At 45.1% G+C, this 22255-nt stretch overlaps 1 protein-coding gene and 1 non-coding gene across 8 annotated transcripts in view; one reads left to right on the forward strand and one right to left on the reverse strand.

The window, feature by feature from the left end:
- Positions 1 to 22255, forward strand: part of OSGIN1 (oxidative stress induced growth inhibitor 1) — a 335667-nt gene that overhangs the window by 194331 nt on the left and 119081 nt on the right. The gene's annotated exons all lie outside the window — the stretch shown is intronic.
- On the reverse strand, positions 17196 to 17333 carry LOC114807181. The gene has a single exon (XR_003755234.1). It is a non-coding gene; the product is annotated as a small nucleolar RNA SNORA7 (small nucleolar RNA).

The following is a 22255-nucleotide window of genomic DNA, read 5'->3' on the forward strand; positions in this document are numbered from 1 at the left end:
TCAGTAGTATTTATCAAGCCCTTACTGGATGCAGACCACTATACTAAGGACTTGGGAAAGTACAGTACAATTGATAGGTATGATCCCTGCCTTCGAGGAGCTTACAGTGTGAGGAAGATGGACTTTCAAATAAATTATAAAGAAGGGAAGCAAAGGGGTTGTTCATAAATGCTGTGGGCCGGGGCTGGGGTGAAAATGAAAGTGTTTAGGGAGTACGGACTTAAGTGCACAAGTGATGCTGAAGAGAGGGTTAATTGAGTGGGAAGATAAGAGGTTAGTCAGGGAAGGCTTCTTAGACGAGATGTGATTTTAGTCTGGCTCTGAAATGGGGGCACTGGTGTTCTGCTAGATATGCAGGGAAGGGGAATTCTGGGCGTGAGCAAGGGGTCGACGACGATCATGGCACAATAAGAAGGTTGGAGTTAGAGGAGGGAAATGTGCAGAGTGGGTTGTAGTGGGAGAAGAGTAAGGACAGGTAAGAGGGAGAGAATTAATTGAGAGCCTTAAAACCGATGGTGAGGAGTTTCTGTTCAATGCAGAGATGGCTGGGCAACCATTAGAAATTTTTGAGGAGTGGGAAGATATAGACCTAATGAGGATTTAGAAAAATGATCTGGGTAGCAGAGTGAAGTATGCACTGGAGAGGGGAGAAGCTGGAGGCAGGCAAGTCAGCAAAGAGAATGATGCAGTAGTTGCAATGGGATATGGTAAATTCTTGGACCAGTGTGGTAGCAGATTGGAAGGAGAGGAAGGGGTGGATTTTAGAGATGTCCTGAAGGTAGAACTGTCAAGATTTGGTGACTGACTGAAAATGTCATTTGAATAAGTTGAGTTAAGCATAATGGCAAAGTTTTGGATGAGACAGGGAAGATGGTGGCGTTGGCAACTATGGTGGGAATTTTTTTATGGTATTGGCAGTTACTATGTGCCAGGCACTGTACTAAGCACCGGAGTAGACACAAGGTAATGGGGTTGGACACAGTTCCTGTCCCACATAGGGCTCTCAGTCTTAATCCCCATTTTGCAGTTGAGGAAACTGAGGCACAGAGAAGTTAAGCGATTTGCCCAAAGTCACACAGCAGACAAGTGGCAGAGCCAGGATTGGAACCCAGGTCCTTGTAGGGGAGGAGAGGTTTTGGGTGGGAAGATAAAGGAGGAGTTCTGTTTCAGTTATTGTTAAGTTTGAGGTGTCAGCAGAACATCCAAGTAAAGATATCCTGAAGGCAGTAGATGTTAGATTGTACAGAAGTATAAAGGTTGGGGTTGACAGGGAAGATTTGGGATCTGTGTAGAGATGGTAATTGGAGCCATGGAAGTACATGAGTTCTCCAAGGGACTGGATATAAATAGGGACTAGAAAGGAACCCCAAACTGAGCACTGAGGGACCTACTACAGTTAGGAGGTTGGAGGCAGAAAAGGAGCCAGTTAAAGAAATTGAGAAGGAGCATCCAGAGAGGTAGAAGGTGAACCAGGAGAGGACAGTGTTAGTGAAACCAAGGTTAGATAATGTTTCCAGGAAACGGGGTAGGTTCACAGTGCCAGAGGCTTCCAAGAGGTCTAGGAGGATTAAGATGGGTGAGAGAGACTGTTTGATATAATAATGTTGGTATTTGTTAAGCGCTTACTATGTGCCAAGCACTGTTCTAAGCGCTGGGGTAGACACAGGGGAATCAGGTTGTCCCACGTGGGGCTCACAGTCTTCATCCCCATTTTACAGATGAGGTAACTGAGGCACCGAGTAGTTAAGTGACTTGCCCAAAGTCACACAGCTGACAAGTGGCCGAGCTGAGATTCGACCAGGAGGAGGTCATCAGTGACCTTGGAGAGAGCTGTTTCAGCGGAGAGGATGTAGAGGATGCCAGACTTGAGGGGGTCAAGGAGGGAGTTGGAGGAAAAAAAGTGGAAGCAGTGGGGGAAAACTTGAGGAGCTAGGAAAGGAATGATAGGAGGGAGTAGGAGCTATAACTGGAGAGTGTTATGGGGTCAAGTGAGGGGGCTTTTTTTAGGCTAGGGAATATATGGATATGTTTGAAAGCAGAGGGGATGGAGCCAGAGAGAGTGAGTGGTTGAAAATGGTGGTCAGGGAGGGGAGAAAGGAAGGAGTCAATGTTTTCACAAGGTACGAAGGGATGGGGTCAGATGGCCAGGTGGATTGTGAAAGGAAGCAGATTTCCTCTTGAGAGACAGCGTGGAAGGATATGAGAATGACGTAGGGGCAGGAAGGAGATTAAACTAGGGAGGTGTGGGGGAGATTTTAAGGCATTCATGCCCGATGGTTTCAATTTTGTCGAAATAGATGGCAAGATCATTAGGAGCAAGTTAGGGAGGTGGGAGGGCTGGGGGTTTAAGGAAGGAGTTAAAAGTCAGAGACAGTTGGTGCAAGCCAGGGGCATGGGAGTCAATAAGAGAGAAGAAATATTATTGCTGGGCAGAGATGGCAGAGTGACCAAAAGTGAGGATCAGTTTGAAGTGAATGAAGTTGACCTGATATCTGTATTTCTACCAGCAGGAAGGAACGGGAAGGGAGTTCCGGATGAATGGAAGGATGCGAATAAGGAGTAGGAGGCGGGAGAGTTAAGAACAATGCAGGAGAACCAATGAGTGTCAGCTAAAGTGCCTTAACACAGCTAAGCATAGGGACCTGAAAAGGACTCAGGAGAAGCAAGTGGGTTCCTTTTGAAGAGTGCCAATTCACCAAGTGAGGGTCAGAAAGACTCCCAAATTTCTATCTCCACTCAGCAAGACTCAAGTTTCTATGGGCCCCACTATTGGGTCTCTGGTGAGGCTTGAAATGGGTGGGGGCCCATAAAGTGTGTGTGGGGGGAGGTTGGTGATAATGGTGTTGCCCCCGGAGCTAGATACACTTGAAGCCATTTGCCCCCATGGCACTCAAGACTCCCACTCAGTTGCTCCCTAAGCAAGGAGCCATTGTTTAGCTCCTGAGTCCCAAGTCCTGACTTTGGAACACATCTGCAAAACTCACAGAATCCAGATGTAAAACACGACCTTTCATGGGTTTTAATGCTCTCCATTGTTTCAAGGCCTCATAGCAATGCATATTTTATAGTCTGATCTGCCATCTAGTGTTTAATTCCCAGAGACTTTGCAACAGTTACACACTTCTCAACGGGTCTTTGCCATTCTACCAGATTTTTGAGACCCCATTCTTGTGAAAGGAGCAGATGCTAGTGTGCTTGAACAAATGAAATTTGTGGTTTGAAACCAAATATTTTTCTTTCTGATCCCTCAATTTAGAACTGTGAGTTTTCTAGTGTCCAATTTGTAACACTTGGCTTCTCATTCTCATTGATAACTTAAGGTCCCTTAGTTGGTCTCAAGGCTGCCTTGGTAGTAGGGTCCATATATCCTGGTTTAATTGGGAAGTCCTGGATTTGTGGGTCTCTCGGCCAGTGTTTGACTATCTCTTGGTATTTTCAGCACCGGTTACGGGTCAGAGACAGAGAGTATGACTTAGAGGGTATGGACCCTCTGTGACTTTTGCAGTCATAAAATCTGGGGTCCTGTTTCCAGCTTGAAGATGGGCTTGAGAGGAATGCCAGGTACCATCTGTGGCTCCTCTGGAGTCAGAGGATTCCTGGAATCTATTTCTAACCCTGGTGTGGGTTTCAGGGGTCCACTGTTTCTTCTGTTGATGGACTCTTATTGGGTAGAATAAGCTCTTTTGAAGCCCCACTCCCTGGAATTTCTGCCCGGAGTCCAGATTGTTTTGGAAAAAAAAAATCTATTTTCATCCTGTTTTTCAGTCCCCAAAGAATATGATGCAGCAATGAATTTCTGCCTGGGTAGGTACAGAAAGCTTAAGTGAATTGTACAAGACTACAAAGTGAGTCATGGAGAGCGTTGGTTTCTATCGTAAACCCAGGTTCGGAGAGGACCTTGAAAAGCCAATTAGTGTAACATTGTAGCCACACTAAAAAGATGTAATGCTACACATGCACAGGTAATACTGGGAGTGGCCCAAGCTGTCAGAATAAGGCTCTGTTTGCTGGGAAATTGGCAGTTTTCTCAAAAGTGATATGAATATGGCAAACAGCCCTTCACTGGTCGGACTTTAAAGATTTGGTTCAATACTCAGCCCATAAATAATGAGTATCCACTTCAGATGGGTATCCCATAGTCTCCTAAGGATGAGTTCTAATCACCTCCTGGTTTTGTAGCCACAGTGGTATACTTTTACCTGCTAATGGGTGGCAAATTCCCAGTTCCCAACATAGCACTGTGCACAAGTCAGCATTTCTTGATGATGTTGATGGTGGTGAGCATGATCGTGGTGAAGTGAATTTAACTTCCCACAGCAGCTATAAGATGAGAGAATACTCTGACAAAGTTATTGGACATTTGTTGAGATTCCTGAAAGGAGTTGAGGAATTTTCTCCTCTACAGACCTTTAAAAATCTTCAAAGTACATTTATAAAGCTTCATTCTGTATGCAATGCTATGGGGGGTGCTTTACAAAGCAAGTTATCCAAACCCAGTTTTGGGTCCCAGGAATTTGCAATCCTAAAAACAGAGTAGATTGTCTTCCATTTAAGAAGGTTTAGTTATGGTGCTGCCTGTGAATCAGGGGAGACCTGTGATTTTATGATTAAGATTTTGTAACAAGCACCAAGTTATTGTGGGTGATCTGCATTTGCAATGATGAAGCAAAGAAGGAAGAGGGTACATACAGAACTGGGAGTCAGGAGACCTGGGTCCTAGAGAAGCAGCGTGGCTTAGTGGAATGAGCCCGGGCTTGGGAGTCAGAGGTTGTGGGTTCTAATCCCGCCTCTGCCACTTGTCAGCAGCATGAATTTGAGCAAGTCACTTAACTTCTCTGTGCCTCAGTTACATCATCTGTAAAATGGGGATTAAGACTATGAGCCCCACGTGGAACAACCTGATTACCTTGTATCTACCCCAGTGCTTAGAACAGTGCTTGGCACATAGTAAGCACTTAACAAATGTCATCATCGTCATTATTATTATTAACTCCATCACTGCCCTGCTCTGTAACCTTGGACAAGTCATTTAACTTCTCTGCCTCTATTTACTCATCTGAAAATGGGGATTCAATACCTGTTCTCCCTCTCCCTTAGACTGTGAGCCCCAGTGGAGAAAGAGACTGTGAATGATCTGAGTATTATACCTAGCCCAGTGCTTAGCACCATGGTTGGCACATAGTAAGTGCTTAACAAATGCCACAATTATTTTGTCTATCTCCATATATCTGAGGTGGGTGTTGCCCAACTGGAGAGAGGTCCACATTGGTGGGATCAATCAAGCAATGGTATTTATTGAGTGCTTACTGTGTGCAGAGCACTGTTAAGTACCTGGGAAAATACAATATGACAGAGTCTGTAAACATCTTCCCTGCCCAGAAGGAACTTACAGTCTAGAGGGGGAGAACAGACAAAAGTGCTGTGAGGCTGAAGGTGGGTTCAATAAGGGGTACAAATCCAAGTACAAGGGCGATGCAGAAGGGAGAGGGAGTAGGAAAATGAGGGCTTAGTCAGGGAAGGCCTCTTGGAGGAGATGTGATTTTAGTAAGGCTTTGAAGGTAGGGACTGTGGTGGTCTGGTCTCTTGACTATGAAGAGGGAGGGAATTTCAGGACAAAAGGAGGATGTGGCCAAGGGATTGGTTATACAGTGAGTATGTGTATGTATCTATAATTCTATTTATAATTATGCTACTGATGCCTGTTTGTTTTTATGTCTGTCTCCCCCCTTCTAAACTGTGAGCCCTTTGTGGGCAGGGATTGTCTCTATTTATTGCTGAATGGTACTTCCCAAGTGCTTAGTAGAGTAAGCACTCACTAAATCTGATTGAAAGAATGAATAAATGAACTGAATAACTCCTCCTGGGACCACTGCCCCTCACGGTTTGGCCTGTTGGTTAGGTAGGTGTTGCTTGTTTGGGAGTCATGGCGGGGTGGAGAGGACCATTCCATACCTGGTCTATATTCTAGAAATGTATATCCACTTAGAATTTATCACTATCAAATCCTTCTAAACACTGACAGGGGATAGAGCACGGGCCTGGCAGTAAGAAGTTCAGAGGTTCTATCCCGGCTCTGCCGCTTGTCTGCTGAGTGATCTTGGGCAAGTCACTTTACTTCTCTGGGCCTCAGTTACCTCATCTGGAAAATGGGGATTGAGATTGTAAACCCATGTGGGACAGGGACTGTGTGTCCAACCCGATTTGCTTGTATCCATCCCAGTGCTTAGTACAGTGCCTGGCACATAGTAAGTGCTTATCAAATACCAGAATCAATATTATCATTATTATCCTTTCTCTTCCCATTCTGCCCTCTTGAAATCCGGACAGAGTGTGGGGGCAGGCAGTGCGGCTTCCTAGGTGCAGCAGAAAAGACCAGAAGATAAAAACCAATCTGCCTAATCTGTCTTTAACCCTGCAAGAGGGACCTAAAGCTGCAAGAAGAAGGGACCGAGGAGAGCAGAAAGCAAAAGCAGCAATAGCAGAGGCAGCTAAAGCCCTGAAAGACTGTATCTTTGCTCTAATCTTTATTCTGTGTTAGTGGCATCTCCTTCCCAGCCCCTCCCCTTCCACTCAAGAGACGACGCTTTGCTCTCCATTTCACCTTGCATTCCTTTCTTGGATTGTGTATGCTGCTTTTATTTTCCACAGCAGAGTTCTCATTATTCATCTGATTTTTCTGGCTCCCTTATCAACATCCCTGTATGGCCAAGTCATTTGTTCCCTCTGATCTCTTCGCTTCCCTCTCCTTTAACTCCCTTCTTGCCTCACTCCACCCAAGTGCGTAGGTGACACTGAAAGGAGGACTTGATGCAGAAGAGAGGGCTTAAACAGGGAAGCAAGAGCTTAGATAGGGAAGTGAGAGTTTAGGCAGGAAAAGCCTCTTGGAGGAGATGTGAATTAAGTAGGGTTTGAAGGTGTGAAGAGTGGTGGTCTATCGGATATCATTCAGTTGTATTTGTTGGGTGCTAACTGTGTGGACAGCACTGTATTTAGCGGTTGGGAGAGTACAATACATCAGAATGGGTAGATATGATCCTTGCCCTTAAGGAAAGGGGAGGGAGTTCCAGGGGAGAGGGACGAAGTGGACAAAAGATTGGCGATGAAATAGATGAGATTCAGGTATAGTGAATAGGTCGGTGTTAGACGAACCAAGTATGTAGGTTGGGGTGTAGCAATAATTCATTAAAAATAATTATGATATGTGTTACGTGCTTATTATGTGTCAACCAGTGTATTAGGTCCTGGGGTGATTACAGGATAATAAGGCCAGGCACACTCCCTATCCCCTTTGGGGCTCACAGTCTAAGTAGAAGGAAGTAGAATTTAACCCCATTTTATAGATGAGGAAACTGAGGTACAGGGAAGGTAAGTGATTTGCCCAAGGTCACACAGCAGGCAAGTGGCAGAGCTGGAATTAGAACCCAAGTCCTCTGACTCCCTGGTCTGTGTTCTTTCCCCTAAACCACACTGCTTCTCCAAGAGATCAGTGAGGTAAGGTAGGAGGGAGAGAGCTGATTGAGTGCTTTAAAACCGAGAGTAAGGAGTTTCTCTCCTCAACCCCCGCTATTATTTGATGGGGTTCTTTCAGCTAGTAGCATTGAAATAGGTGTTTTGTGGATCTTCTGATTAACTGGTCTCATTTTCATTCAAGATGCTTTTCAAAACCTATCTGCTTTTCATATCTTTGCATAAAAAGAATTTCTTCTGACCTTTCATAAATCTGTTCATATCCCATTATAGCTCCAGCTATTTTTGTGTTTTATGTTTCCATCAAATTGAGCAAAATTGGAGTAGAAGCTTTCTTTATGGCTTAAGATAGCATGATAGTATCACTGAGGTTATTAGATTGGTACCATGGATTCTTTTTCCCATCTCCATCCTTGTGTTAAAATTAACTCTCACTAAAGCCTGCATTTGGGATGCTTCTTTTTTCTAGTGGTGGGTATGGTTCGCCATTCCCTCCTCATATAAAGACCGGGACATGAAATGACAATCCTAAGTTTTTTTTCCCTGCAACAGTTCCCCAACAAAGATCTTAAAGCCTGCCAGCTCTCCTGAAGCGCCTTCAACTGGAGGCTTAGGAAATGGACAGTGCATTTGTGTTGTTTTGTTTTTTTGTTTGTTTGTTTTATGGTATCTGTTAAACGCTTTACTGCGTGCCAAGAACCACACTAAGCATTGGGGTAGGTACAAGCTAGTCAGGTTGGACACAGTCCATGTCCCACATGGGGCTCACACTCTTAATCCCCATTTGACATTTGAGGTAACTGAGGTATAGAAAAGTTAAGTGACTGGCCCAAAGTCACATAGAAGATGAGTGGCAGAGCTGGGATTAGAGCCCAGGTCCTCTGGGAGCCATAGACCACAGCGTTGGGTTCTTTATTAATAGGAATGTTCCCAGTCCTATTTCTCTGATGGCTGATGCCACTGTCCAGCTTTGTTTCTCAGAAGTCATTAGGAAAACTGGTAAAATACTTATTCCACCCAGATGAACTCTCTCTCTCTCTGGGTCTGTGCCCCTCTCTTTCTGTGTTTTGTCTTGATCTTTTTTTCCCTCATTGCCTTTCTCTCTTTTTGTTTATATCTCTGCTTATTTCTTGCTTTTTTTCACTTTATCTTTCCTTCTCTGTATTTCTTTGCCTAGGTCTTTTTGTCTCCCTGGGTGTCTGTTCTGAACGTCACTGTTTTTCTGGAACTCATTTTCTTGGAATCTCTGCTTTCTCTCCCTGTTTCTCTCTGTCCGGTACTTAACCTCCTCACCACACCCAGAGTTCATCGTAGCCAAGTTTACCAGGTCCTGCAGCTTGAGGTGGCAGGAGTGAGAAGCAGTAGGTGCCAGGATGCCAGCAGGGGCAAAGAGCTGAAGGTCACCTGCGTGCACATGCAGTTCAGTCTTGTACTAGCCTGACAGCTCAGAAGGTTTACAGAGAAGGAAACCATGGGGAAAATGATTTATTAAATTTTGCAAAGGAAAGCCTGAGTTACTGGATCTCATCTCCGCTAAATTCCAGTAACTAAACAGAGAGAGTCATTTTCCAAAGATAGCACGCACTCCAGAAGCGAAGTTCCTAATCTTTGGATTTGGTTGCTATATGTCTAGTAAATTTAGATTAAAGGCCACTGATTATATGGGGCTCCTAATGACTGCTTTCCTTCTCTTTGTCAGATGAAAATCGTCCTAACTTTTTACTCATCATTCCTCTGATAGATGAGTTAAGAAGTGTTTTATAAATTGTCCTTTAGCCCAACCCAGGTTCATTTCCTCTTTAATCTTTCTCTTCTACTAGGGGAAGGAGGAGACAGTATCACCACCCCCTTCAATCCACAAAAAACACCTTCTCAAAGGTCACAAATGATTTCCTTCTTAACAAATCCAATGGTCTCTACTCCATCCTAATCCTCCTTGACCTCTCAGCTGCCTTTGACACTGTCAACCACCCCCTTCTCCTGGAAACATTGTCCAACCTCAACTTCACTGACACTTTCTTCTGGTTCTCTTCCTATCTCTCTGGCCACTCATTCTCAGTCTCTTTCTCGGACTCCTCCTCTGCCTCCCATCCCCTAACTATGGGAGTCCCTCAAGGATTAGTTCTGGATTCCCTTCTACTATCTACACCCACTCCCTTGGAGAAGTCATTTACTCTCATGGCTCAAATACCCTCTCTATGCAGATGATTCCCAAATCTACATCTGCTGCCCTGATCCCTCTCCTTCTCTGCAGTCTCTCATTTCCTCCTTCCTTCAGGACATCTCTTCTTGGATGTCCCACCGACACCTGAAACTTAAACATATCCAAAACAGAACTCCTTATCTTCCTACCCAAACTCTGTCCTCCTCCTGACTTTCCCATCACTGTAGATGGCACCACCATCCTTTCTGTCTCACAAGCCTGTAACCTTGGTGTTATCCTGGACTCACCTCTCTCATTCAACACACATATTCAATCTGTCACTAAATTCTGTCAGTTCAGTCTTCACGATGTAGCTAAAATCCTCCCTTTCCTTTCCATCCAAATTGCTACCATGTGAATCCAAGCACTTATCCTGTCCTGGCTCGATTACTATATCAGCCTCCTTTCTGACCTCCCTGCCTCCTGTCTCTCCCCACTCCAGTCCACACTTCACACTGCTGCCCGGATCATTTTTCTACAAAAACATTATTTAGTCCATGTTTCCCCACTCCTCAAGAGCCTCCAGTGGTTTGCCCCTCCACCTCCACATCAAACAGAAACTCCTTACCTAAAGCCTTAAAGCATGCAATCGCCCTGACCCCTCCTACATTATTCGCTGCTCTCCTACTACAACCCAGCCCACAGCACTTACTGTGTACAAACACTGTACTAAGCACAAGAGACAGTACAATACAACAGAGTTGATATACACATTCCCTACCCAGAGGGGGAGACAGACATTAATATAAATAAATAAATTACAGACATGTTCATAAATGCTGTGGGGCTGGGAGATTGCTGTATTCTTCCATGTAATTAGTTACAGTGCTTAGCACTCAGTAGGTTTGGTGCAAAAATCAACGCTTAAGTAAATCAATAAATATCTGCCCAAATCCCTGGCAGCAGTTCGAATGAAGGGAATGCTTTTGAATATTGACATCTCATAACCTCAAACAAGGCTTCTCTGTTTCAGGAAATAAGGAAAGGAAGTTCCTTCACCTCTATCAATGTATACTTCAGGAGAGTAGACCTCTAGGCTGGGACTAGATAGGTAGAGAGAGAGGAGTGTTTTCATAAAGCGACCCTGCCCTAACCACCACCACACAGCATCTGCCTCTGCCATCTATGTCACAGAAGCATCTTGCTCCACTTTACCTCTCTAGTCTCTCAGCCAGATGTGGTTGGGGAAGTTGACAGTCCTAAAACCTTTTTTTTCTGTTGGAAAAATCTCAGATTAAAAGCAGTTATCTCAGAAGATGGGATGAGTATGTATGTAAAGAATAGTGGTCTAGGTTTACTCTCAAGTTGCTTGGAAAGGAAGCCCCTTCCTTAATCCCTTGAAATTTGTGTATATTCAATTTCTAAGTCCAGGGCATCCCTGCCCATAGGCATCCTGTTTGAGAACTACTGGGACCAGTAGAAATAGGACTAAGTGAGTAGAGGAATAAAATTCAGATTTTATTTCTCAGAAAGGGACAGGAATGGGTGGGGGGAGGATGGAGTGAGTGGGGAAGGGGGCTTGGGGCGGGGGCAAGAGAGGGTGCAAAGTGTTTTTTAAAAAAATGGCATATCTTGACAGCTGGCTCTACCAGGGCGTTTCTCACTAGGAGTGGCGGTGATATTTAGCAAGTCTGTGGGTCTGACATGGTACCCCTAAGAGCTCTGGTTAAAAAAAAAAAGCTGTTGGAATAGGAAGTTGAACTTGGTAGATTTAAATCAGATTTTTGGATTATTTGTATAGCAGCAGGCCCTAGTAGAAAGAACATGGGCCTGGAAGTCAGAAGACCTGGGTTCTAATTCTGGTTCTACAACTTTTTTTATGGTCTTTCTCAAGCACTTACTGTGTGCCAGGCACTGTCCTAAGCACTGGAATAGATATTTATTAAGTTGGACACAGTCCATGTCCCATATAGGGTCGTAGTCTTAATCACCATTTTACAGATATGGGAACTGAGGTGCACCAAGAAGTTAAGTGACTTGCCCAAGGTCACACAGCAGACAAGTGACGAAGCTGGGATTAGAACCCAGGTCGTTCTGACTCCCAGGCCCATTCTCTATCCACTAGGCCACACTGCCTCTCATGCTGCTTCTGCCTCTTGCCTGCTGTGTGACCCCGGGCAAGTTACTTAACTTCTCTGAGCCTCAGCTTCTTCATCCGTAAAATAGGAATTAAATCCTCCTCCCTCCTACTTAGACTATGAGTCCCATGTAGGACAGGGACAATGAGTATCTTGTTTCTACCCCCAACACTCTTAGTACAGTGCTCAGCACATAATAAGGGCTTGATAAATATCATAAAAATAAAAAACATATCTGTTTAGTTGTTTGGCTAGCTGTCACCAGAAATCTCCTTACAACCCAGATAAGCAGTTCCTCCCACTTTATTCGGTCGAATTTATTGAACATTTACTGTGTGCAGAGCACTGTACTAAGCGCTTGGGAAGTATAATTCCACAACAAATAGAGATAATCCCTGCCCATAATGGGGTCACTTGTCTGTAAGCCCCTTGTGAGCAGGGATTGTGTCTACCAACTTTATTGTATTGTACTCTCCCAAGTGCTATCACAGTGCTCCATACAAAGTGCTCAGCAAATTCCATGGATTGATCAATAAGCCATTTGTACATAGAAAGCGCTCAACAGTACCATAATAATAATAATTCTTATTAATAATAATAATAATAAATACAAGTGATATTTTGTTAAGTCCTTACTCCATGTCTAACACTTTTCTAAGCAGTGGGGTAGATAGAAATTAATTGGGCCGTCACAGTCTCTGACCTATATAGGGCTCATAGCCTAAGTAGGAGGTAGAACAGGTATTGAATCCCCATTTTACAGCTGAGGAAACTGAGGCCCAGAGAAGTGAAGTGACTTACCCCAGGTCACACAACAGGCAAGAGGTGGAGCTGGGATTAGAACTCAGGTCCTCTGATCTCCAGGCCTGTGCTCTTTCCATTAGACCATGCTACTTCACCCAATCCGTGGTATTTACTGAGCATTTACTGTTTGCAGAGTACTGTACTAAGTGCTTGGGAGAGAACAGTACAATAGAATTGGTTGACACGATCCCAGTCCACAAGGACCTTTCAGTCTAGAGGGAGAACCAGACATTAAAATAAAGCACAGATAGGGAAAATCGTAGAGTATAAAAATACTTTGCACATTTGGCTCCTCTAATGCCAACCTACTCACTGTATCTCGATCTCATCTATCTCGCCGCCGACCTCTCGCCCACGTCCTACCTCTGGCCTGGAACACCCTCCCTCTTCTTATTCGACCAACAATCACTCTCCCCACCTTCAAAGCCTTACTGAAGGCACATCTCCAAGAGGCCTTCCCCGACTAGGCCCTCTTTCCTCTACCAACGTGTCTACCAACTCTGTTATATTGTACTCTCCCAAACGCTTAGTGCAATGTTCCCCACACAGTGAGTGCTTAGTAAATACGAGTGAATGATCAATATGTACATAAGTGCTGTGGGGCTGTGGTGAGTATCAAAGTGTTTAATGGGTATGCAGTCAAGTGCATAGGTAATGCAGAGGGAAAGGCAGATAGGGGAATTGGGGGCTTAGGCGTAGTTTCTTAGCACTGTATTTATTTCTTCTGTGCAAGTCCTCATTCCTGAAGCCACAGGACAGAGGCTCATCAGTCATTCCTGACTGAAGTTTCCATCAAGCTATCACGGTGCTGTTATCATTTCTGCCTCTTATTCCCAGAATTGTAAATGAGTATAGCGTGCTACTAATTAGCATGATACTGGAACAGGTTAATAATACCCAAGAGCAGGAAAGTAACCCTTCCAGGATGTTACTAGAGTCCTTGGTGCTGCTTCCACATTTAAGAGACTTGTGTAAAAACTCAAAAAGGTCTTGAAGAGTGGAGTAGTGGTATTTATTGAGCCCTAAATAGGGACAGTGCACTGTACCAAACTCTTGGGAAAGTACGATAGAAGCATGGGAGATGTTCTCTGCCCTCAAGGATGTTAAAAAAGAGTTAAGGTTGTTGGGATTGTTCAGGTTAAAAGAAAAGAGAGAGGTAACTTTGAAAAGTTTTTCAATCATTTGGAGGGTTGCTTTATGGAGTATGCTGATCAACTCATACCCATCGAGTCAGAGAACAAGAGAAAGTAGGTCTAGTTCACAGGTGATTGGCGTAAAGAAAAAATGGTCAACTCTGTAGTTCAATCAATAGTATTTATTGAGTGTCTATTGTGGGTTGAACCCTGAACTTAGCACTTGAGAGTACTCTAGAAGTCAGAGAAGCAGTGCCTATCCTTGAGGAGTTCAGTAGTAAATATAGCATTTATTAATTGCTTAGTATGTGCCAAGCACTATGATAATTTACAGTCTAATGGGGAGCTAATTAGAACTGGGGACATAGATTAGACAACAAGGAGACAGACAACAAGGCTGGGTGTCCTCTTGAGGTCTCTTCCACTCCAAGGAAAAGCTCCCTGAGGATTAACTATGACCCATCTTCTGTTGGAAATAACCATCTCAGAGAAGCAAATACTCAAACCCAAATGTTTCAAAATGTTTCTATATTCAAGAGATGTCCCCATTTGATGCGCATCTGAACACCTCTGAGTTTAGGAATGCCAAGCTGGAAGCAGTTGTGTGTTCTGCCCTAATTAAAACGTTCTTGCCTCCTTCCTTCCCTCCCAGATCTTTTCCTTCAAGTAGATCAGTCTCACAGATATAGTAAAAAAAAAAAAAACTCGTTTGCAAACGTTTTCACCAGCCTGTAAAACATGCACTGGCCCCATGCCCCCAATGGCCAATGCTACTCACCTCTCTCACCACAGCCTAGGACTGTCACCAGAAGAATGCAGGGTCTGGTGGATGAGAGCAGCAGAAGGAAGGAAGGAGGCTTCATGTAGTTCGAGAAACATAGACCACCTTATGGCTGCAGGTGGATTTGGATCTGTGGTGAGATAGATGAGATCGAGGTACAGTGAGTAGGTTGGCATTAGAGGAGCAAAGTGAGTGGGATGGGTTATAGTAGGAAATCAGCATTGTAAAGTAGGAGGGGGCTAGCTGATTGAGCGCTTTAAAGCTGATAATAAGGAGTTTCAGTTTGACATGGTGGTGGATAGGCAACCACTGGAGTTTCTTGAGGAGTGGGGGAATATGGACCAAACGTGTGTTTTTTTTAGAAAAATGACCTGGGCAGCCGAATGAAGGATGGACTGGAGTGGAGAGAGACCAGAGGCAGGGAGATCAGTGAGGAGCCTGATCAATTAATCAAGGTGGGATAGGATAAATGCTTGGATCAGCAAGCAGCAATTTCGATGGTGAGGAAAGGGCAGATTTTAGCAATGTTGTGTAGGTAGAACTGACAGGACTCGGTGACAGATTGAATATGTGGGCTGAATGAGAGGGATGAATCGAGGAAAATGCCAAGGTTATGGGCTTGTGAGCCAGGCAGAGGGGGAGTTCATGAAAGAGACTGAGAATGAACAGCCAGAGAGACAGGAGGAGAACCAGGAGAGGACAGAGCTTAGGACACCCACACTCCAACCCTGCCTTTCCCCTCCCCTATAAGGATAGGGGAGACTGAGATAGGATGCCCCAAGCCCTGATCCAACCACAGTAGCCCTCTCACCAGTCCCGCTCCCTGATTCCATACCCTCACATTCCCAGCATCCAACCTGTGAAGGACACAGCCTGGGGCCTACTCTGGGACAGCAGGAGTGCAGAGAGGGCTCTGGAAATCTCCATCGCCTCCAGTACTCCCATGGATACAAGAACCTTCTCTGTCATGCACGGCCATCTGCGTCCCTCCCCACCCCAGGTCCCTTCTAGCTTCGGTATACACAGGCCTAGCCCCAATTCATTCCCCAGGGAAGAACACAGAGAGGCCAGAGAGAAATGCCCAACCTGGGTGCAAGGGGTGGGACGGGGGGAACAGGGAAGAGGGGGCTCCAGCTACGAGCCAGGCTACCGTGGGCCAGGTCTTGCTGCATATGCCTGGCACCATACCGCATCTTCCTTAGGGTCGTAAGCCCTATGCCACCCCCAGGATTCTTTCTTCCACTATTCCGATGAGGTGACCACCCAGATTTGTACAGGCTTAAAGACCATGACTTAATGGATGGTTATCAACACTGCTCGGTGACATAAACCAGATGTACCACCCTGTCCCAGTCACAGTTACCTTCTTCTTCCTCTCGCCCCACTCGCTTCTCACACTCTCTTCCTCTTCTCTCACTCCCTTTGCCCACTCCCTTCCTCTTCTCCCACTCCCCTCTGTGTCACCCTTGGCTTTGGTTTTGCTCCCCTTTTTCACCCCTTCCTCTGCCCCATAGCACTTACATATATCTTCATAATTTATTTCTTCATATGAATGTCTGTCTCCCCCTCTAGACCATAAGCTCATTGTGAGCAGGGAATGTGTCTACCAATTCGGTTATATTTTACTCTCCCAAGAACTTAGAACAGTGCTCTGCACACAGTAGATTCTCTATAAATACAATTGATTGATTGATACCTGCCACTCCCCAGGTCCCTGGGTGAAAAGAACACAAGCAACTCGCTGGGGCAAATACAGAATTCTTCCATCCACATGTGCTCCCAAGAAATTTCTACATAAGGTAGGAAGTGGCAAAGATTACCGAATTTTCTCATAGGCCCCCTAGTTAACCATGTAACCTATAGAGGCAGCCTAACCAGTGTGAGTATTCAGTCTTTCTAATTGTGAGGATGTTAGGATCAGAGCCCATGGAAAAATGAGGCGCACCCCTGTTCTGGATTCCATTTCCAGCTTTCCAAGATTATCAGGAGCCTTGTTTTACCCAGTTCTGTTTTATACACAAATTCCTTTTTATTGTAACTTAGCTGTTCCTGGTTTGCTGTGAAGTTTGGTAATGGAGGATCAGCATGAAGTGGTGAGCTGCCTTTTGGAGAAGAGGCATTTTCATTAATGGACTCTCACTGCAACTGCTGGGAACTGGGGCACCTTGCAAACCTTCCTAGCTGGGGAAGCACTTGCCAGTCAGCTTTTAAGAGTGAAAACACCTCAGGCCAGGCCAGTTTGAGTTCGTATTCTCAGCATGAGGATGATTATTTAACCAGACAAAGGGCCAGTGGCTGATTTATCAGCAGGCACTATCGGGCAAGGCCTAGAGCTACAAACTTGTTGATGGTGGAAATTTTCTAGGAAAAAAAAAAACCCTAAAAAACCTTCATATGAGTTCTACGGTGTACCTCCTCATTCTTTTTCCAACTGCAGTTGGTGCCCTACATATTACTACTAATAATAATGGTATTTGTTAAGCGCTTACTATGTGCCAAGCACTGTTCTAAGCACTGGGATCTTGTCTTGTGTCATCGAGTTGTCTCAGACCCATAGCGACGCCATGGACACATCTCTCACAGAATGCCCCACCTCCATCTGCAATCCATAGAGTTTTCTTGGTAAAAATATGGAAGTGGCTTACCATTGCCTCCTTCCACGCTGCAAATTTGAGTCTCTGCCCTCGACTCTCTCCCACACCACTGCTACCCAGCACAGGTGAGTTTTGACTTGTAACAGATTGCCTTCCACTCACTAGCCACTGCCCAAGCAAGGAATAGAATGAGTGTTCCTCTGCTTGACTCTCCTTCCCATAGTCAAGACTGGTAGAGTACTGGAAACTCTCCAGGTGTGACCTTGAGAGGGGAAGCACTGGGGTAGATACAAGGTAATCAGGTTGTCCCACGTGGGGCTGACATAATCCCCATTTTACAGACGAGGTTACGGAGGCAGAGAAGTTAAGTGACTTGCCCAAAATCACACAGCTGATGTGGCGGAGTCGGGATTAGAACCCACGACCTCCGACTCCCAAGCCCAGGCTCTATCCGCTAAGCCACATGAACACACACTGCCAGGCAGTGTAACCAACATGGCAGAATTCCTTATACGGCTGTAGTGGCTCATACGGGAAGCTTGCTTTAGAAACAACGTGGCTGCCTAGGCAGGAGAATTCTTAGTTTTAAAAAAAAAACACAAAGGAGGAGACTATCACGAAACTTAGTGCCCTTGGGTGGCACAGTGACAAATCTGCCCCTGCCTCTTCTCCACTCCCTCTCCCACTCTCTTCTGTGTTACCCTTGCACCATGATTTGCACTCTTTATTCACTCCACCTTAGTCCCCCAGCACTTATGTACATATTCATAATATAAATAATGTCTGTCTCCCCCTCTAGACTGTAAACCCATTGTAAGCAGGGAACGGATCTACTGCCTCTGTTATATTGTACTCTCCCAAACACTTAGTACAGTGCTCTGCACACAGTAAGCGCTCAAGAAATACCATTGATTGATCGATAGAGGTATTTCTTAGTTTCACGTTCAAACTTGGGTGAGGGAGATTGTAAGCTCGTGGTATGTAGCCAGGGAATGTGCCTGTTTATTGTTGCATTGTACTCTTCCAAGCGCTTAGTACAGTGCTCTGCACACAGTAAGTGCTCAGTAAATACAATGGAATGAATGAGTCATGGATTGCCTCTGGAAAAAGATGAAGAGAAAGACAGTCACATGTGGATTTGAAAATACCAAGTGAAGGGAGGGGTCCCAGTGCCTACTAGGTGGGTCAGTGTGGCTGGAGCTTAAAGAGTCTGTGTGATGCAGTGACTCCAAAAAACTGCCACCTCATCTGAAACTACTGGTTAACATTGACCAATTTAACCCGGGACGATCAGGTATGGAGTGACTCTTTTAGATCACAGGCTTCAGGAAGATTGTGATAGCCGGAGACTGAATCAAGAGTGCCAGATGATAAGTAGGAACTGCAACAGCCCAGAGAAATGAGAGAGAGAGAGAGAGCGGGGGCAGGGGGTGAGAGAAACAAAAGGGAGGGCAAGGGGGAGAGAGAAACAAAAGGGAGGGCGGGGGGAGAGAGGAGAGAGAGTGAATGTATGCGCTGTGTAGAAAGGATTGCTCGTTGGCCTTTTCAGCCTCATTGCCAGGCAGAGGTTGGAGTTATCAGCCACACACATATGGATAAGATCTCACCATCAGTCACATTATTTTTGGACCCTGAAAGGCAGCCATACATATAGATGTAAACATAAATTCCTCTCTACTTCTGAATGATATAAGCACACCTTCTCTGGCTTATGGGAAACAGGACCTTGAAGGACTAATTAGTAACCCCTGCAATTCCATAGTTGAATGGGAAATCCATTATTGCTAGAAAACAATCTGCTCACCCTCCAGTGACTTATGTTTCTGGCCTTGATCCTGGCATAGGGATTTGAGATTTGGATTTATGAATCCCCCTTTGGCTGAGTTCACAAGCACTTGTTTCAGGGGATGTTATCCAGTAGTTAAATATTCGAGAGGGAAGAAATGAAAACCAGTGGCATAAGGCTGGGTTACCAGCAAATTGTACATATATGTCTTTCATTTTGGAAGGCGACCCTATTGATGTTGGCAACCTATCCAGGTGAAAGGTGTGACTGAAGAGATGGATGAGTGACCAACAGCCATTCCACATTATGTGCATGGAAAAAGAATGCCGTGCTGTGGGCTGTTTGATACTTACAGTGCCTGTCTGTTTTCAAGCCTGCTTCTTGGAATCTTGAAGAGGCTCCCAGAAACCTCTGCCCACAGCGAGCAACCCTCCCTGACTATGCTTTTCAGGCTAGCCTGTACGTTTCAGTGGTCTCCCAACAGTCCACTGCTCTATCGCATTGTCTAAGACTGTGTGCTCTCACTATGTCTTTAAAATATTTGTTCTACCCTCCCTATTTGCCTTATGCCCCCTTTCAGTTCACCACAATCAGTCGTATTTATTGAGCACTTTCTGTGTGCAGAGCACTGTACTAACTGCTTTTTTATGGTGTTTGTTAAGCGCTTACCATGTGCCAGTCACTCTACAAAGACAATCAGATTGGACACAGTCCATGTCCCACATGGGGCTCAGAGCTTTAATCTCCATTGTACGGATCAGATAACTGAGGCACAGAGAACTTAAGTGACTTTCCCAAGGCCACACAGCACAAAAGTGGCAGAGCCAGGATTAGAACCCAGGTCCTCTGACTCCCAGGCCCGTGCTCTTTCCACTAGGTAACACTGCTTCTCGCTTGGGAGAGTACAACATAACAGAGTTGGTAGACTCTGGTAGACAAAGAGGTTACAGTCTAGAGAGGGAGACAGATGTTAATATAAATAAATAAATGACAGATATGTGCATAAGTTCTGTGGGTCTGCAAGTGAGGTGAATACTAAGTGCTTAAAAGGTACAGATCCGAGTGTATAAGCAACTCAGAAGGGAGAGAGAGTAGGGGAAAAGAGGGCGTAGTCAGGGAAGGTTTCTTGGAGTAGATGTGCTTTTAATAAGGCTTTGAAGATGGGGAGAGTGTTCTCCCCCTCTAGACTTTAAGCTCACTGTGGGCAGGAAATGTGTTTATCAACTCTGTTATATTGTACTCTCCCAAACACTTAATGCAGTGCTCTGCACACAGTAAGCACGCAATTAATCTGATTGATTGATTGATCATCTGTCAGACATGAAGGGGGTGGGCTTTCCAAGCCAGAGATGGGATGTGGGTGAGGAGTTGGCGGCGTTGAGGTACATGAGTAGGTTGGCATTAGAGAAGTGAAGGGATTGGGCTGGGTTGTAGTAGGAAATCAGTGAGATAAGGTAGGAGGGGGAGAGCTGATTGAGTGCTTTAAAGCTTATACTAAGGAGGTTCTGTCTGATGCGGAGGTGGATGGACAACCACTGGAGGTTCTTGAGGTGTGGGGAAACAGAGACTAAATGGTTTCGTAGAAAAATGATCCAGGTAGCAGAGTGAAGTCCATAGACTGGAGTGGGCAGAGACGGGAGGCAGGGAGGTCAGCGAGGAGACTCATGCAGTGAAGCAGTGTGGCTCAGTGGAAAGAGCCCGGGCTTGGGAGTCAGAGGTCATGGGTTCGAATCTGGGCTCAGCCACTTGTCAACTGTGTGACTTTGGGCAAGTCACTTCACTTCTCTGTGCCTCAGTTACCTCATCTGTAAAATGGGGATGAAGACTGTGAGCTTCACGTGGGACAATCTGATTACCCTGTATCTCCTCCAGCGCTTAGAACAGTGCTCTGCACATAGTAAGCGCTTAACAAATACCAACATTATTATAGGATAAGTGCTTGGAGCAACATGGTAGCAGCTTGGATGTTGGCCCATCCAGTCTTCTCACATGTGCTGTGCAAGTTCAGTCATTCATTAGTACATTTATTGAATGTCTACTGGGTGCAGAGCACTGTAGTGAGCCCCGGAGAGAGGTACAAGGATGATAATACAGGCCCTGCCCCTAGCCCTTGAGGGGGGCTCACATTCTAGGAGTTGGGGAGGAGGGCATGACAACAGACACACGACAGAGATTTGTACAAAGCAATATCAGCACACAAGAGCAACAATAAGAGCCACAGTACATAGTGGCCAAAGGAGTAGTTTTCAGGCTTTTCCTCACTCAAGCACAACCTCAAGAGTCACAACCTCAAAAACATCCTGCTGCCACTTCTCCTTCCATGGGCTTTGTTGGGGAAAGAGGGAAAGTGACCTCTCTCCCGTGACTTCTGTGGGTCTCGGCATTCTGATGAGAGGGGAATAGCCAAGGCCGCATGTCAATACTGCTTCTTCTTCTCCTGCCAGGACACCCTGGGTGGCAAGTTGTGTAGTTTAGGTGGTAAAGCTACTCTTTCCTAATGGTTGGCCTAGGTCCTGTTGGATACCAAAGTGAATAGAGCCGCAGAATCTGATGGCCATCAGCGGAAAAACATTTCAAGAGATCAACAGGTCCATGTCTCTGCCACAGTATTGGAGCCGGTTTATAATAAGCAAACCAAGACTCTTTGATGGGCACCTAACTTATTTTGAAGCAACTTCAAAAAGGAGCTCCACAACCTCTTTAGGGAATCTGTTTCAGGGTTTCACTGACCTGGATTTCCTAAAAGGTCTCATCGTGTTTCACCCAAACTGTTTTTTCTTGTCCTTTCAACCCATTTCCCCTTCCCTTTCTCCTTGCTAGCTAAGGCAAAGAAGGGATTGTTGCTTTCCAATGAAGCTTCTCTCCCACCTCCCAACCACAACATCGTGTTTGACTATTGAAGGTGGGGCTGGCCACCTTTATCCTTGACTTCCTCAAGATGAGCAAATTGAATGCTTTGAAACTCTCCTCCTGGGTAATGTCTTCTAGATTGTGCCACTGTCCTCATTACTCTGAGAAATCCACATTCTTTCCAAAGTAAAATACCCCAAAATGGATTCGGGCTTCCATGTGATTCTCTGAGGATCAGCAGAATGAGATGGTTACTCTATGGGTCATTTCATAAAATATTATCCTACAATTTCAAAATCTAGTTGGGTTGTTTTGCTACTAAACTCTTCATTATTTTAATTATACCTGGTCGTCCACTGTGACCTCCAGGTCATTTCCCCTCTCCTCGCCCCAAATTTAATAATGCAGTCTGTCCTCTTCCATTTGGAAATTACTGGATTTATTAAGCCTAAGGGTATCACTTTGAATTTGTGCGAACAATACTGAGATGCATCCCACTTGATTAATACATTTCTCCAATTTGACCTGATAATTGAAAATTCAAATTCCGTAAAGTAGG

This window comes from Ornithorhynchus anatinus, chromosome X1 (genome assembly GCF_004115215.2).
Source record: "Ornithorhynchus anatinus isolate Pmale09 chromosome X1, mOrnAna1.pri.v4, whole genome shotgun sequence".
NCBI lineage: Eukaryota > Metazoa > Chordata > Mammalia > Monotremata > Ornithorhynchidae > Ornithorhynchus > Ornithorhynchus anatinus.